Genomic DNA, 15,241 nt, shown 5'->3' with positions numbered 1-15,241 from the left:
ACAGAGGGGGGAGGAGAAAGAGAGTTGTGCCCGAAGGGGATTGGTCAAGCCGATCTTGGGGGGCGGGAGCAGGCTGAAAGTGAACCCGTAGTGTGCTGAAGCGGCGGTTACACTCAGGTCCCGCCTTCGGTTGCGGCTGACGTTCTCCGCCCCTAGTGAGCGTAGTGGGCATTTGGGCGGAGCGGCCGAATCATCTGCGCTCTCCAGGGAGAATCTCCTGTTCCTGCAGACTGCTGTGGTCTTTGCTCCACTTCCAAACCACCCCGTAGCGCAAGCCGGGCTCGGCCCACGGAAGCCTCGCAGGGTTGCGGTGTCTAGAGCCGCAAAGACCTTAGAGGTCATTTAGTCCCACCCCTTGTATTTACAGCCGAGGCCCCAAGAGTGTGACTATCCCAAGGTCACACAGGCAGTCAGTGACGGAGCCTGGATCGTAGTACAGGCCCTCCGTCTCCCAGTTCGGCCTTATTGCCCATTGCATCACGAGGGAAGCAAATGGCAGTAGCAGCCATTGGAGCCTAGCTCTTTTTGCCACATCCCAAGAGAGATTTCACCGAATTCTAGGCCTGTTGCCCATTTAACATATGCAACAGATGCCTTGTAGGTATCTCCAACTCAGCACGTGCAAAACATCTCTTGTAACTTTCCCTTGGAATCTCTTGTGGACGGCACCGACATTTTCCCAGCCACTCAGGTGAGAAACCGTGGAATCTCCCATGAGTCGGTCTCTCTTCCTTTTTGTGGTCAATCATAGGCCAAATCTCCGTTCTGGAATCTGTCTCTGTAGCATCTCTCCCGCCGTCTGCTTGGCAAGGCCACTACCCTAGTTGGGAAGCTCTTCACCCATCTTGCCTGAACTCCTACTGTAGCCTCCCAACTGGTCTCCCAGGCTCGAGTCTCTCCCCTCTCCAGTGCATCCACCACACAGATTAAAATGGGATTTTCTCCCCTCAATGTGACTTTACAACAGGTTGCCCCCTAAACTTGGAATGCTTTCCCCCCTCACTTCCATCTTTTATGTACTTTAGTTTCCTTGAAGGCTCAACTTAGGTGCCATCTCTGGGATGAGGCCAATCTGTGTGTGTGTGTGTGTGTGTGTGTGTGTGTTTTGTGTCTATTTTGTTTTTATTCGTGTATGAATTGTCTCCCCAAAAGAGTGAAAATTTAGTACAGGATCTGATGCATAGCAGGTACCTTGGTAGATACTTGTTGAATGGATGGAATAGTATAGACTGAGTCAGTAAGAATTTAGTTCTAATCCTGTCTCTGATACAAGCTGTGAGACAGTGGGCATATATCAGTTAACACCTTAGATCCTCACTTTTCCTCATCTGTAAAATGCAGTAATAATACTCATAGTACTTACCTCACTTCCTCACAGGACAGTTGTGCTTAATAAGTTATTGCATGAAGGAATGTCTCAAGTGATAATGTTTGTAAAGCACTCTTCTAACTTTAAAGCAATATACAGATATCAGCTAACTTGACCTAGCATATGAAAGGTACCTGAAAGGAATTCAAAGATGAAAAATATTTTAAGTATTGAAGAATGTGTAAGCACTATAGTGGCATACAAGTTTAAAAATATCAGTCTATCTCATGATGGAAAATACTATCCACATCCAGAGAAAGACTATGGAATCTGAATGGAGGTAGAAGCATACTATTCTCTCTCTCTCTCTCTCTCTCTCTCTCTCTCTCTCTCTCTCTCTCTCTCTCTCTCTCAGTTTTTCCCTTTGGTTCTAATTCTTTACACTGTGACTAATGTGGGAATATATTTAATATGATTGTACATGTTTAGCCTATATCAAATTGCACACTGTCTTGGGGAGGGGAGGGGAGGAGAGGGAGAAAATATATAACTCAAAATCTTATAAAAGTGAATGTTGAAAACTAAAAATACATTTAAAAATATATATTAAAAAATCTGCCTCTGCCTTCAAAGAACTTATGGTCTACTTGGAAGTGAGGATAGGATAGAATAGAAAATGTGATGCAAAGTAGAATGTAATAGGGCAAAGGAAGGTTTTGAGTACTCTAGAAATATTTGAAAGGAAGAAGATAACTCAGTTGGAAAGATCTGATGTTCCAAACCCCTCATTTTATAGATATGGATAATGGGGGCCTGAGAGGGCATATATCTTGACACATAAATAAGTGGTAGAATTGGGATAATAATTGCTTACAATTTTAAAGAAATTTAAACTTTATAAATCACTAAGTTATATAATTACACAACTATTGTCTACTACAAATTTCTGTTATACAACCTCAACTGAGCCCTCACTGCTGCTAGATAATCTTTCTGTACCTCCTTTATCAACTCATTATCCCACTCTCCACAGTGTCTCTTCCAAAGCTTTTCATCCCTCCTCAAACATTCCATGGCTCCTTCTTTCCCTCCCCTCTCAATTGAGATCCTTGCCCTGTATTTTACAGAAAAAAATTGAGACCATTTTCCCTGAGTTTCTTCTCTTTTCCTCACCTCCCATCATTTGGGTACTTCTGCCACTATCTCCTTCACCTGTCAGATCCTAAGAGGTGGCCGTACTCCTTACCAAGACCAGCCCCTCTACCTGAACAAGTGATCCTATTCCACTCCTTCTTCTTCAATAGATAACCACCTCTGTGGTCCCCACTCAATCATTTATCTTTTTTTTTTTAATTAAAAATTTTTATATTGCAAAATCTACTTCCATATTAACTATATTTTTTGAAAAACAATAAAAATAAAGAGAAAATTGTACTTTAATTATACTTCATTATTTCTCTCTCTGGAGGTGGATAGCATTTTAAAATCATGAATCTTTTATAATTGTCTTAGATCATTGTATTGATCAGAGTAGCCAAGTCTTTCACAGATGATCATCATTACAACATTGCTGTTACATTGCACAATGATTTCCCTGTTCTCACTTCACTTTGCATCAGTTCATATAGGTCTTACCATATTTTTCTGTAACCACCCCCTTCATTATTTCCTATAGCACAATAGTATTCCATTACAATCTTATACTACAATTTGTTCAGCCGTTCCCCAATTGATGCACATCCCCTCAGTTTCTAATTCTTTGCTGTCACAAAAAACTGCTATAAATTTTTTGTGCACATAGGTCCTTTTCCTTTAATCTCTTTGGGATATTATTGCTGGGTAAAAAGGTTTGCACTGTTTTATAGCCCTTTGGGTCTAAATTCTCCAGAATGATTGGACCAGTTGAATACTCCACCAACAGTTCATTAGTGTACCTATTTTTCCCTCATCCCCTCTAGCATTTGTCATTTCTGATAGGTGTGAGGTGATACCTCAGAGTTGTTTTATCAGTCTCTCCCTATTGGCTACTTCTTTTCTGCCTGAAAACATGCCCATATCTCTCCCATCCTCAAAAAACTTACTTGATCCTTCCATCCCTACTTTCATTCTATGAAAAGACTGCCTGCAATAGATACCTCCAAGTTCTCTCCTCTCACTTTCTTCTTAACCCCTTATAATCTGGCTTCCAACCCTATCATTCCTCTGTCCAATTCACACCAATCTTCTAATTACCATATTTAATAACTTTTTTCAATCCCCATTCTTTCTGACCTCTCTGCAGACTTTGGCACAACTGTTCACTCTTTTTCTTGATATTCTCTTCTTTCTAGGTTTTCAGGACACCACTATCTCTTGGTTCTCCTACCTATCAGACCACTCCTCAGTCTTTGCTGGATCCTTATCCAGATCATGTCCTCTACTTGTAGGTGTCCCAGAGGTTTCTACCCTGGTCTCTCTTCTCCCTGTATATTCTTCACTTGGTAATCTCCTCAATTCCCATATATATAATTAGCATCTGTTTGCTAATGATTCTCAAATCTGCCTATCCTGCTCCAGCCTCTCTGCTGATCTCTAATTTTGTACTTCCAACTGTCTTTTAAATATCTCATAACTGGCTGTCTAGTAGACATCTTAAATACAACATATTCAAAACTGAACTCGTTTTCTTCTCCCCTCAATCTTGCCCCCCCTCATTTCCTATTACTGTTTTTTTTTTTTAAAGCAATCGGGGTTAAGTAACTTGCTCAAGGTTACACGGCCAGTTATTTCTGGGTGTGGTGCTGAGTATCTGAGCCCGGATTTGATCCAGGTCATCCCGACACTGGAGCCGGTGCTCTTACTCGCTGAGCCACCTGGCCGCCCCTATTTCCTATTACTGTTGAGGGCACCACCAGTCCCCCAGGCTAGCAACCTAAGAGTCATCCTCGATTCCTCACTATCTCCACACCCCTAGTCCCATATTCAATCTGATAGCAAGGCATGTCGATTTTGCCTTCCTAACATCTCTTACATGCCTCATTCTCTCCTCTCACACTATCATCATACTGGTGCAGGCCTCATACGTTGACTATTGCAGTAGCCTGATGGTAGATCTGCCCACCTTAAGTCTCTCCTCACTCCAATCTATTCTTTATTCAGTCTCCACAGTGATTTTCCTAGAGTGCTGTTCCGACCATATCATATCCCTATTCAACAAACTCCAGTGACTCCGTATTAACCTCAGAATCAAAGACAGAATACTCTGGCATTCAAAGCCCTTAATAATCCACCTCTTCCCTCCTACCTTTCCAGTCTTCTTAATCTTAATAACCACCATGTATATTTTGTTCCAGTGACACTGGCCTCCTGGTTATTCCACAAGCAACACTCCATTTCTCAGGCATTTTGTCAGGCTGTCCCTCATGCCTGGAATGTTCTCCCTCCTCATTTCTGCTTATTGACTTCCTTGGCTTCCTTTAAGTTCCTACTAAAATCTCATTTTCTACAGAAAACCTTTTACAACCCTTCTTAATTCTTGTGCCTTCTCTCTTTAAATTGTTTCCTATTTATAAATACTTAAAAACCTATAAATTATTTCCTTTATCCATGTATATAGCTTGTTTATACATATTTACTTGCATGTTGTCTCCCCCATTAGATTGTAAGTTTCTTGAGGGGAGGGACTCACTTTCTGCTTCTTTTTGTATCCCAAGTGCTTAGCAAAGTGCCTGGCACATAGTAGATGTTAAGAAATGTTTATTGACTGACTGTTCTTGCAACTCTTATGAGATGGGTAGTACAAATATTATTATCTCTGTTTTTCAGATAAGAAATAAGTTCAGAAAAGGGGGAACAACTTGCCCACAGTGACATAGCTAGGAAGTGTCAGAGCCATGAATAGAACTGACATTTTCTGACTCCAGTGGCCAGGGCTTTTCTCACTACATCTTACTGCTTTCTTCTATCTAATTTGCTAACTGAATATATGACCTGAGGCATGTCTCTTGACTTCTCTGGTCCTCATTTCCCCTATCCATAAAATGAGGGAGTTGGATTAAGAGTTGGGGTCCTTAATCATTTTTGTGTCATGGAAGTTTTTGGAAGACTGGTTGTGGTACATGCAATATCTTAAACCCTGTCCCAATGCAAATTAGACTAGTTTTCCTCAAAAGATATATTGAGGCTATTCTCACAACTTGGTTGGTTCAAAGAACTAAAGGTTTCAGTTGTTGACATCAATTCCTTGTCATGTAGGTACAAAACAGCAGGGGGAGGAGAGGAGGTAGCTCCAGGTGCCATCTATGATGCTTGACTGGGGAATCATAATAGGCAAATCAGATAAGGGAGCTTTGTTCAGCTGAATAACTTGAGGTGTTCTCAATGCCCATCTTTGTTGAATCTCCTTCCGCTGTGTATAACTAAATAATGACCTATTGTTGAATGACCTACAAGTGTCTCATTTTGATCCAAGATCAACAACAACCTATACTACCAGGGGCCTGGCCTGAGTCAGGTCTATTCCAGAATTCTGGTGTGACCCATGGCCCTTATCTCAGAATAATGTTTGTAAATATAATGTATAAAATTATGAAGCAAACCAATTATGTTGAAATATACTTACCAAAATATTAAAAACAAAACAAAACCAGACCCTGGTTTAAAAACTCTTGGACTAGAAAGTTTCTTTTTCTTAATTTTAAAGTTACACATGTATTTTTTTAAATCTGCAAAAATCTGCCTGCTTTCTCCCACTCCCCAATTGACAACAACAACAAAATAACAAGAACAATAAAATACCTGTTATAAACATGTATAATCAAGCAAAACAAATCTTTACATTGACAGTATCTGAAAAAACATCTCATTTTGCACTCTGAGTCCTTCATCTATCAGGTAGGTAGCATGTTTCATCATTAGTACTCTGCAATCATGGTCGATCATTAATAAGTGTACCTAATTAAAATTTTTTTACCATATTATTGACCTGGTACAAAGTGGTCTTTTTATTTCATTCTGCATCAGTTCATATAACGCTTCCCAGGTTGCTCTGAAGCCACCTCATTATAATTTCTTTTTTTTTTTAAAGCAATCGGGGTTAAGTAACTTGCTTAGGGTTACACGGCCAGTTATTTTTGTGTGGGTTCCGAGTATCTGAAGCTGGATCCGATCCCAGGTTTCCGAACGCTGGGGCCGGCACTCTTACTCACTGGGCCACCTGGTCGCCCCTAAGCAATTGGGGTTAAGTAACTTGCTCAAGGTTACACTGCCAGTTATTGTGTGTGGGTGTTAAGTATCCGAACCAGGAACTGATCCCAGGTCTCCCAACTGGGGGGCCGGAGCTCTTACTCACTCAGCCACCTGGCCGCCCCTCATTATAATTTCTTACATAGTATTATATTACATTTTTATACTGTAACTTGACCAGCCATTCCCCAGTTTATGGATACACAGATTCCCTTTCTTCGTCACCTCAAAATGAGTTCTAAGTATTTTTTTTAGCTAGAAATATTTTTGTACATCTTTTTAAGAGTTTATTTTTATTTAGGATTGTTCTCTTAATCTACCCTCTAATCTCCCCTTTTACTTTTTCTCTTCTATTTCTTTGTTGTATGAAATGTATTTCTGTACCCAATTCTGTGTGTGTGTGTGTGTGTGTGTGTGTGTTTTCTCCTTTAGCCAGTTCAGATGAAAGGGAACTTCAAATATTAGCCATTGACTCTCCTTCCCTTATTTTTGTTTGAATATTTATCTACTGTCACACTCTAATTATGTAAGATAATTAACCTTAACCATCCTTTCCCTCTTTCCCACTTGCCTCTTTTCTTTCTTTTCTTAAGATCATCACAATGTAACAGAACCACTCCCAGGCCTTTTGCTAATTAGACTCCTATGTCCTTTGATGATGATAGGGTTGATAAGGGACACACACACACACACACACACACACACACACACACACACACATCATCTCCCCATATTTGAATTAAGCAGTTTATCCTTGTGTAGACTCTTCTGGTTGTTTATTTGTGTTTACCTTTCTATGTTTCTCTTTACTCCTGTGTTTGAACTTCACATTCTCTACACAGCTTTGGGCTTTTCATCAGGAATACTTTAAAGCCTTTTATTCCATTAAATATTCATTTTTTTCCCCTGTAGGATTATACTTGGTTTTTCTGGACAAGTTACACCTGTATCTTTTGCTTTCTGGAATGTTATATTCCAATCTCTGCTCCTTTATAGTCACAGTTGCAAATCACATGTTACTCGAACTCTTTCTGGCTGGTTGAAAGTGTTTTTTCTTTGACCTGGAAGCTCTGGAGTTTGGTTATAATGTTACTGGTAATTTTCAGTTGGAGGTTTCTTTAGGAGGTAACCAATAAATTCTTTGTTTCCATTTTGCCCTCTAATACTAAGAGAGTTTGGGCAGTTGTAAGATTTCTTGACATTTTATGTCTAGGCTCTTTTTTTTTTCTTGTCGATGGCATTCAGTTAGTCTAGTGACTTTTCTTCTTAATCTATTTTCTAGCTCAGTGGTTTCTGCTATGAAATACCTTACATTTTCTTCTATGTTTTCAGTTGTTTAATTTGTTATCTAATGAGTCATTTGTTTCTGTTTTGACCCATTCTAATTTTCAGAAAATTTATTGCTTAGGCATGGTTTTGTACTTCTTATACCAAGTTGTTAATTACCTTTCTGATTCTTTCTTTGTTCTTATTTCTTTTCCATTTTTTCCCTTCTAATGCTCTCATTTCATTAATAAAAAAATTTTTAAACTCTTTAAAAACTCTTGATTCATCTCTTCTAGGAATTCTAATTGAATCTATGCCCACACTGTTTGTTTTTGTTTTTTTTTTTGTTTTTGAGGCTTGGCTTTTAGATGTTTTAGCATAAGTATCTTCTGGGTTTGTGTCTGGAGTATCCCTATTACTGTGATAGGTTTTTATGGTGGGATTCTGTTTTTGTTTACTCATTCTTCCAGCTGGCTTTCTGACTTTAGACTTGGTGTGTTAATTAAGGTTGGGCTCTTCATCCTTCTGGAGGGAAGTTCTGAGCTGGTCCTATTGCTGCTCTTTTGGGGGGTATTATTAAGTGTTGTGTTATCCTATCAGGGATAGTCTAGGCTGGGAACTGTTAAAGTTTCAGTGCTCCCAATGTAGTCCTGTCCAAAGCAAAATCTGATTGATAGCCACCACCCCCCCCTCCCCCTGCAAATTTTTGACCTGCTCTTGTATCTGAGCAACAAGTAAACTGCCTCTGTAGACACAGCTACTATCAGACATCTAGGAAGCTTTGCTGGTTCAGAGTGACTGAACTTCAGGTTTCCCTTTGGTCTGGGATTCCTGCCCTCATTCCTCTGCAGGTTTTAGACTTCTATAGAAACTGGAACTGAGATTCTGCTCTACTCCTGGGATCCAGCCACATAGTTGCTATTTGCTTCTGAACTTGTTTCTATTTCAGTATGCAGCCCTGGGCTTTCCATTGTTCCTTACTGGGGAAATGCCACCCCTAAGCACAGGTCAGTCCACCCTGGATCTGGGTAAGAGGTGACAAAATTGCCATTTGACCCCTGTACCCATCATGCTGCCCTAGTATGGGTCTGGGACCTCCTGTTGTTCTGGTGCATAGTCTCTCCCTGGGTGCTGGGGCGTGGTGGTATGCTCTTGGCCAGACCCTGTCCCAAGAGACTACAGACTTCTGTGTCTGTCTACCTATACCTACCTGGGCTGGAAAATGGCTTACTTTAATTTTTTCTTGGGTTTCTCCATCCAGATTTGGTATGTTGCATTTTCTAGATGTGTTTGGAGGAGAATTGGAGTGAGTTTGTTGAAGTGATTTCTGCTACTCTGCCATCTTGGTTCTGCTTCTGACTAGAGCAGAGATAGGGAGACTGTGGCCTTGAGACCACATATGACCCTCTAGGTCCTCAAGTGTGGCCTTTTGACCGGTTTGGATTCAGTCAAAGGGCTGAGTTTGAGGACCTAAAGGGCCACATGTGACCTCAAGGTCATAGGTTCCACACCCCTGCTCTAGAAGGTTTCTTGAGGTCCTTTCCTTGATTATTCAGTGTGGATCCTCAGAAATCACTATGGTACAGTCAGACTGAGGTCCAGAACATAGTGAACTTTCTTGATGGAGTGTAAGAAGACATAAGGCCTTAGTAACAGGTTACATTTGAAAGAGGTTAGAAATCTTAGTAGGGACAGGCAATGAGTTGTTTAAGACCCAGCCAGGAAATTGCAGCAATTAGATGGATATTTATTCCTCAGGTTCTCAGCAGAGCCAGAAATTATAAAAATTAGGAGGAAGAAACTAGCCAGACCTAGCCTTATCAAGTTTCTGATAATATTTAGGGAAAGCAGAGGAAGAGGAGAAAATTAACTTTATATGCAGCAGAGAATTGTCCTGACCGTCTTAGAGAAGGCCCTTGGCTAGGGACCTTTCATCCCATAGCCCAAATCCAATCCCATGGCTCTATGAAAAGAATTTAGCCTTAGACCCTTCTTAGGTATTGTGGCTACATGTCTGTTTCCTGTGGTGTTAGTTCCTTTTGGAATCAGTCAAGGACACCTCACCTTTGGACTAGAGTTTTCACATTTCATCATTTTCTAAAACTATCCTACCCACTGAACCTTTCAGTTGAATTACCATGTCCTCTGACCTTTCTTGGTCTCTGAACCTGCTTCCTTCCCCAGGCTCAGAGAACTGCCATACCTTTGCCCTAATTACTTCTTTTCCCTTCATTGGCTCATGGAATTTAGAGCCAGAGGAGACTTTAGAGATCATGTAATCCAACTCCATTTTACAGATGATTAAATTGAGGCCTCAAGAGGGGAAATGCCTTGTTTTAAGCTACATAGCTAATGTTAGACCCCAGATTCAAACCTCTGTTTCTAAATTCAGTGCTTTTTAGGTATGTTCTCTTCTCCTCATTTCTCTTTCTTTCAGAGATGAGGGGTGGGGCCTGACTACCCAGGAGAGGACTTTTGCATGAAGGCAGGGTGGAAAAGAGTCAGGCACTTATAAATGGAGCCTCTATCCTACTTAGGCACCATTCTGGGGCATCCACATAGACAGTTTTCCCTCCTTCCAACCCTGGTGCCTGTTTCCAGCATACTTCCCTTTTCCTTTGCAAACATGCCCTGGTAAAGACTCTTGTGATCTGCATAATTTGGTAGTCAGGTTAAGAAAAGGAAAAGGGAATATACAGATTTAGGATTGCTATACCAGGACAAGATAATTAGAAATTTACATAAAAGAATCTACTTAAGGGGCTGGGTGGTGCAGAATAGACCACTGGCCCTGGAGTCAGGAGGATCTGAGTTCAAATGTGGCCTCAGACACTTAACACTTACTAGCCGTGTAACCTTGGGCAAGTCACTTAACCCCAATTTCCCTGCCTTCTTTCCTTCAAAAAAGCACACAAAAAAAATCTACTTAAACCCAGACTAAGTGGTATTCAAACTTCCTAAACTCTTCTATTTAGAGTTCCCAGGTCTAATTTGGCCCATTTGGGCCAAAATAATATAGAATATCTCTTTTGACCCCACTCCATGACTATTTGTTTCTCCCTATTACCAATCACTTGCTATATAGCTTTCCTTCATCTTACTGTGAGAAAAAAAAAGAAAATATAAAACAGGTACAGTTTTCCTTTGCTTTGATTCTTTGATAGAGTCATGGTCTCATTAATGGCAGTGGGGAATACTTTGTCCTCCAGTGCAGACTGTAACCCATTCATTCTTTCACATCCTATGTGATGCTTGGCCATGTTGTCCTATAAATCTCCCAATGTGAATGTGCTGGAGATGTTCCCATTACCTCAAAAATCAGAATACTTCACTCTTGACCACATGTCATCTACCAGAGTTCACAAAAGATTTTTAGGTAGGAGAGTGACATGGCCACATCTGTTTATTGTAAAGATTGTTTTGGTTGTGAATGAAGAGAGAAGAAAAAACCTGTAGACAAGAAGGTCTAAACCCTACAGGTTATTAAAATTTTTAAAAATTCATTTAGTACTTAAATACAAAAACATACAAAAAACTTTCCATGTACATAGCACAAAACAAAAAGAGGATTCAGTCAGTAACCATAAATCTCCATTTCACAGTTTACTTTTTTTTAACTGTATAATAAGCTCCCCTGCTTTTCTGTGCTTCTTTCCGAGTTTTCTTTTGTTCTCTGTTGTATACTTTTAATTTTTTTTCTCCCTCCTTTCCTACCTCGAATTAGAGAAGGCCACAGTTAGACACAGATATGGATATGTATATGTGTATGTGTATATTTATATATGTAAAACCATACTATACATACTTCTATTTATCAGTTCTTTCTCTGAAGCATCTTCCTTCATGGGTCCTTTGTAGCTGATTTGCATTATTTATAATACTCAAAATAGCTTAGTCATTCCCAGTTGTTCTTTGAGCAATATTGCTATTGCTATATACAGTGTTCTCTTGGTTCTGCTCATTTCACTCTATTTCATGCAAATCTTTCCATGTTTTTCTAAAATCAACCAGCTCATTATTTCTTCTAGCACTGTGTTTATTACATCACAATCATACCACAACTTGTTTAGCCATTCCCCAATTGATGTGAATCCCCTCAATTTTCCATTCTTTGTCCCTACAAAGAAAGCTGCTATATATATATATATATATATATATATATATATATATTTTTTTTTTTGCCTTTTGGAGGGCAGTTGGGGTTAAGTGACTTGCCCAAGGTCACACGGCTAGTTTTGTGTGTTAAGTGTCTGAAGCCGGATTTGAACTCAGGTCCTCCTGACTCCAGGGTCGGTGCTCTATTCACTGCGCCACCTAGCCGCCCCTGCTATAAATATTTTAGAACATATAAGTTCTTTTTATTTTTCCATGATTACTTTGGAAACAGATCTAACTGTGGTATTGCTGGGTCAAAGGGTCCACATAATTTTGTAACTCTTTGGGCTTAATTCCAGATTGCTCTCCAAAATGGTTGAATCAGCTCACAGTTCCATCAAAAGTGAATTAGTGTCCCAACTTTTCCACACCTGCTCCAACATTTGTCATTTTTCAATCCTGTAGGCTATTAGTAGTTATGAGGTAATGAAAACCTTAAGCATAGCCTTTTGCAGTGGGAGTAGAAATGAGAGGATGAATGAGAGAGTAAAGAGACAAGAATGCTAGGCTTTGGTAATTGATTGTATCTTGGAAATAAGGGAGAAGGAAGAATAGAATTTGACTGAGGTGCCTCCTAGCTCCAGGTGTTTAGGGCAGAGAGAGGATTCTCCTAAGGGTGCAAAATCTTGGGGAGATAAATGGGGATACCCTGATACCTGAGACTTACTCTGTTTTGGGGTTCTATACTTGAGACCTTTCCTTTAGGCTGAACCATATTCTTCCATCTCAGGGTAGTGCACTCATCTAAGGATAGCTTACTCTTTGCCTAAGAGGTGTGAAGTGGTCAGTAGCCATCTAGAAAGGAGATACTTGGATGTTAACATTGTTCTCTTTGTGAAATGGATGGGGGTAGTGACTCCTTATCAACTCTCACACGTGACAGGATGGTATTGGACAGCAGTTGTCATAAATGATAGGGAAGGAAGCACTTTGGTAACTATCAGCCTATGAAACATTGAAAACTGGTAAATGTGACTCTAAAAGATATAGTTCTGGGCCTTTAAGCATTGTGGATTTCGGTCAGCTTCCTGGGGATTCCAGTTATTTTTTGGAACGGATCCAAGGGAAGACTTTGCCTTTGGCCTAGGACTTTCACTTTTTTGTGATGTTTGTTAAATTTTCCATTATATCTGAATACCCTTCCCCCTTCCTCCTACCTCCCCCCCCCCCCAACTCAAATGAATATGTCTCCTTTCTTAGTCCTTGATCTTACTTGACTTCCTGGATTCAGAGATCTGTCACACCCAATCCCTAATAACCTTTTCTCAAAAATCCTTAGACAACATTCTCAAAGAAACAGTCATTTGTCCTTCACTGGAAGACTTCAGGTGAAGGAATAAGAAGAGTATAGTACTAGATTAAGTGACACTTAAACTTCTAAACTGTTTCATCTAGCTAGAATCCTAAGACTTAGTTAGACTAGTGATCTTCTCCATATTGGGACCTCCATGATGATCTTTGTCACTCTCCTCTCAAGTCCTAGAAAAGAATTATGTCTCTGAACTTAAAATGCCAGTGGGGAATTGATACTAGCCTACCTAGCTACTCTGGTGTGAGGTCATTGGTCCCAATATAATCCCAAGCTCACTCTTAACCAATTAGGAATCTTCTTGATTTTGTGGTAGGTTTCTGTTGTGTAACTTGTATTATACCTGAAATAGGAGGTCAGAGTAAGAACTCAAATACTCAGATACTGAAAGGATTGGTGATTGCATCCATTTGGACATTCCTCTCATCCATGCATGTGACAATCAATCTGTGCCTGCCAATTCGATATCATCCTTGTCCGTGTCCTATCCATTTACCAAAAGAATCCCCCCCCCCCCAGTTCACTGGGGTTCTTCCTTGATTTCTTCTGATATCATAAGGATCCCAGTGGATTAGTTTCTATGCTTCTGGTTCTCAGATCTATTTATAGAGCCTTAACCTCTCTCCTGACTTCCAGTCTCACATCTCCAACTGTCTATTGGATATCTAGAACTGTTCATCATAGAGACACTTAAACTCAACGTGTACAAAATTGGTATCATTCTCACCATGCCCCCCATCCTCCCTTCTTCAGAACTTGCCTATTACTATTGAGGATGTTACTATTCTCTGTCACCCAGGTTTACATTCTAGGTATCATCCTTGATTCCTCATTCTCATTCACCGTCTCCTCTTTCCCTACATATACAATCTATTGACAAGCCCCTGTTGATTCTGTCTTCACATCTTTTATGTATATATGTGTATGTGCATATATGTGTTTGTATGTACAAAATAGTCCACATCTTTACCATCACACAAATACCTAGAAGCTATAGAAAATACAAGAATCCAAACTATGCTCATTGTTTACTGATTATAATAAAAAATATTTGACTCATTAGAACAAAATGCTTCCTTAAAGTCTCTCTTCCTATAAGGAAGGTCTCTCATTCATATATAAAGGTGGCTTTTTTTCTGGACTCTATCTTCTGTCAGATAAATTCCTATAACTGTTCTATTCCATACCTTCAATGCTTTTTTCCCTTATTTCTACTGATTAAATTCTTTCAAGTTTCATTTCAAATCCTACCATCTTTAAGAGATCTTTTCTGGTTCCCTTTAATGCCAGTGATTTCCTCTGAGATTACATCCAATTTGCCCTATGTGTGTGTGGTGTGCTTATGTGTATTATATATGCACATTTTCATGTCCCCCCCCCCCCCAGAATATAATGTTCCTTAAGGGCAGGAATTGATTTTACCATTCCTTGTATCCTCGACATTTAGCATAGTGCCAAGCACATAGTAAGTGCTTAATAAATATTTGTTGACTGGTTGATATGCACCTTGTCTTGACCATGTTATCAGCTCATTCTCTTCCCCCCCCCCCATTTCACTGATGACATCTTTTACTCCTGTTCTTCATTTGTTAAATGTTGCAGACACCTCATACCTGCCATGTGCCTCTGCTTTGCCCTCTGGTTGTAAATGCAATTATTTGTAAATGTTTGGCAGCTGTTGTATTGCATTTCTGGAAGCCATGTAACACTGTCAGTAGAATATTGATATTTCAAAAATGAGCCTTCATTTCTGTGAGAAGTTTGGGAAGTCATACCATTTCCTGAAGGTGATTTTGCCTATTCTTCTTCCCTTACTCAATTCTGGCTCCAACTTATTCCATCTGTTCTGTCTTTCCCAGATAAGCACACTGATAAGTGTGTTCCATAGGTGTAGCAGCAAGCACCCCAAGCATCCTCAGGGTTTGCAGCTACCACAGGTTCTTGGATCTGCTTTGTTAAAGGAAAGCAACTCAAAATGG

The 15,241-nt window shown here is 40.0% G+C and overlaps 1 long non-coding RNA gene across 1 annotated transcript in view; it reads left to right on the top strand.

Moving 5' to 3' along the window:
- The first annotated feature begins 155 nt into the window (after positions 1-155).
- The window catches only part of LOC138157388 (uncharacterized), a 38,769-nt gene continuing 23,683 nt past the window's right edge, over positions 156-15,241 (top strand). Inside the window, exon 1 of the long non-coding RNA XR_011167384.1 lies at positions 156-691. This is a non-coding gene — a long non-coding RNA (uncharacterized lncRNA). The remainder of the gene's footprint in view (positions 692-15,241) is intronic.

Source organism: Petaurus breviceps, unplaced genomic scaffold (assembly GCF_028583685.1).
Source record: "Petaurus breviceps papuanus isolate PSGF00001 unplaced genomic scaffold, PetGlider_PUasm1.0 172, whole genome shotgun sequence".
In the NCBI taxonomy this organism is placed as follows: domain Eukaryota; kingdom Metazoa; phylum Chordata; class Mammalia; order Diprotodontia; family Petauridae; genus Petaurus; species Petaurus breviceps.
Note: the sequence above shows the minus strand (reverse complement) of the source record. Positions and strands in the feature narration are given on the sequence as shown.